Genomic DNA, 3,345 nt, shown 5'->3' with positions numbered 1-3,345 from the left:
AACAAAACAGCTGCAACTTCTTTTCTTTTCTTTTTTTTTTTTTGCAATTATGGAATGGTATTAACAGAACAATAATTATTTCACATAAGCTGCATCAGAGACAACTGAAGATGAAAAAACTACCATCCCCATATATAACTAATTTGTGCTGTGCACCAACAAGAACCTGCTTTAAATTTCCATGCCAATTTACAACCCCCATACCGTACCAGGCAAGGTTAGTGGCTACTGAAAATACCACCAGGACGGGGCTATCTAAAGACACATTCGGTAGTATGTTAACTATACAAAAAAAGACACTGTACAGTTTAAAAACAAATCTTACACAGCCTTACATTTCAATATTTTTCTTTGAAAGGAGTGAGTTGTGTACAGGGGGGTTAAATGCTTTTTAGACAAGAAAAAAAACTGCGCTAGAACCGACTTATTCATCATCATCATCTTCCTCATCTTCCTCCTCTTCCTTCTCTTGCTTTTCTCAGCCTTGACGACTCCCTTTTTTGCTGCATCAGGCTTCCCTTTAGCTCGGTTTGCAGCAATATCCTTTTTGTACCTTTCCTTCAGCTTAGCAGCCTTCTACTGATAAGGCTGCTTGTCACCTGCAGCAGTGTATTCCACATCTCTCCCAGTTTCTTTGCAGCAGCACCAATGGAAAGGCCAGGATGTTCTCCTTTGATTTTTGGACGATACTCAGAACAAAACAAGACAAAAGGCCGAAGGAGGCCTCTTGGGTGCATTGGGATCCTTGGACTTTTTTGTTTCCGCTTTAGGAGGGACATATGTTTTCATTTCTCGTTCAGAACGGGCCTTGTCTGCCTTTGACACGTCTCTGAATTCTCCTTTCTCTTTAGCGGACATGGTCTTCCACCTCTCTGAGCACTTCTTAGAAAACACTGAGAAGCTGACTGAAGCATCTGGCTGCTTCTTCTTGTGCTCCTCCCGGCAAGTTTGCACAAAGAATGCATAGGATGACATTTTGCTTCTCGGCTTCTTAGGATCGCCTTTGCCCATGTTTAATTATTTTTCCTCAGTGAGGCACAGGGGGGCCCAGTGCCCATCCGGCCGGGGAGCTATAGCCCGGGGAGCTATCTCTATGGAGCTCAACGTACTGCAATGGCTTTGACAGCTGGAGCCAGATGCAGCCTCCTGACTCTCTCCACTCTGTCGACAACCATATATTTGTGTCTGTCTGAAAGAGTCTTGCAAAAGTAAATGTACAGGGACTTCCTGGTGGCGCAGTGGTTAAGAATTCGCTGTCAAAGCAGGGGACACGGGTTTGAGCCCTGGCCCGGGAAGATCCCATGTGCCGCGGAGCAACTAAGCCCGTGCTCCACAACTACCAAGCCTGCATTCTAAAGCCCCTGTGCCACAACTACTGAGCCCACGTGCCGCAACTACTGGAGCCCATGCTCCGAAACAAGAGAAGCCACCGCAGTGAGAAGCCCGTGCACTGCAACGAAGAGTAGCCCCTGCTCACCGCAACTAGAGAAAACCCGCACGCAGCAACGAAGACCCAACACAGTCAAAAATAAATAAATAAATAATTTTTAAATAAATAAATAAATGTATAAAATCTGGGGACTTCCCTGGCGGTCCAGTGGTTAAGACTTCACACTTCCACTGCAGGGGGCTCGGGTTCCATCTCTGGTTGGAGAACTAAGATCCTACATGCTGTGTGATGCAGCCGAAAACATAAAATAAAAAAAAATAAAATCTGAATTTATTTATTATTTATTTCTTTATTTCTTTATGGCTGCATTGGGTCTTTATTGCTGCACACAGGCTTTCTCTAGCTGTGGCGAGCAGGGCTACTCTTCGTTGCAGTGCGCGGGCTTCTCATTGTGGCGGCTTCTCTTGTTCTGGATCATGGGCTCTAGGTGTGCGGGCTTCGGTAGTTGCAGCACACAGGCTCAGTAGTTGTGGCACATGAGCTCAGTAGTTGTGGCTCGCAGGCTCTAGAGCACAGGTTCATTAGTTGTGGCGCACGGGCTTAGTTGCTCTGCGGCATGTGGGATCTTCCCGGACTAGAGCTTGAACCCATGTCCCCTGAATTGGCAGGCAGATTCTTAACTACTGCACCACCAGGGAAGTCCCAAAATCTGAATTTCAAAGAAGTACAGAGGATGGAGGAATATTTTAAATAATACCACAGGTGGGAAACTCTGTAGGACAAATGACCTGGTTTCTCCAATACTTAAGTTGAAAGGAAAAAAGAGAGAGAGAAAAGGGAGAAGCTATAGATTAAAAGAAACTTGAAAGGCGTACCAATCAATTACAATATATGGACTTTATTTGGATCTTGATTTGAACAAACTGTAAAAACAACCAAACATGCAAACCTGAAATGAGTGAATGTTTGATATGAAGCAATTATTGTTCATTTTTAAGGTGTGATAATGTTATTATGGTTATGTCCTTATAGTTAGGAGTTCTTATCTTTTGGAGATTCATGTTGACATATCTACAAATGAAATGATGTAAAGCCATGGGGGAGGGTAGTATGTGGTGTATAGATGAAAAAAAAAAAAGGAAATGAGTTGATAGTTGTAGTTGGATGATGGGTCCATGGAGTTTCATTATATATTTTCTCTACTTTTATATTTGTTTGAAATGCTCCATAATATGCTCTTAATATAAAAAATTGCCTCCTCCATGGTGCCTAGACCAGCATTTACACATAGTAGGTACTCAGTGAAAAATATGTATTGAATGAAGGAATTGTCAGACAGTATCAGCCTTAGCAGAAGGGGCCATCTGGGCTCCAACACACATTTTCAGTACTGGTATTCACTCAACATCTTTCATACAGTGACTGCTCACTGCCTTCTGAGAATTCCCATCAAGCCCCTGTTGTATGACAGGAATAGACAGACAGCTGATCAGGACCGAATGCACCTGGGGTAGCAACGAGGTCACAGGCAGGTGGGCCAATCAGATTCTCTTTCAATGACCTGAAATAAGATGCTAAGACCTGGTCAGACAAGAAGGGGCCCTACAAATGAAAGGTTTTGTAGGGTGGGGGGCAAGAGTCTGCACCATACCCTTTTACATGAAAAGAAGTTCAACTTCACTCACTATGAGACATACAAATTGAAACTACACTGAGATACCATTCCTTACTCATCATATTGGCAAAAATTCAAAAGCTTAACAACCTACGTGGTTGGCAAGGTGGTAATGATACAGACACTCTCATACGTTGCTGGTAATAATACAAACTAGTACAGCCCAACGGAGAGGAAGTTGGTAATATGTAATGTGTGCCTTTTGAGCCAGCAATCCCATTTCTAAGAATTTAAGTCCAAAAGACACCTCCAACAACACAAAACTACACAGGCACAGGGT

The 3,345-nt window shown here is 43.3% G+C and overlaps 1 pseudogene; it reads right to left on the bottom strand.

Annotated features, from left to right (window-relative positions):
- Positions 1 to 424: 424 nt before the first annotated feature.
- Positions 425 to 1,011, bottom strand: LOC103074401 (high mobility group protein B1 pseudogene; annotated as a pseudogene).
- Between the last annotated feature and the right edge of the window lie 2,334 nt (positions 1,012 to 3,345).

Source organism: Lipotes vexillifer, unplaced genomic scaffold (genome assembly GCF_000442215.2).
Source record: "Lipotes vexillifer unplaced genomic scaffold, Lipotes_vexillifer_v1.1 scaffold422, whole genome shotgun sequence".
Lineage (NCBI taxonomy): Eukaryota > Metazoa > Chordata > Mammalia > Artiodactyla > Lipotidae > Lipotes > Lipotes vexillifer.
Note: the sequence above shows the minus strand (reverse complement) of the source record. Positions and strands in the feature narration are given on the sequence as shown.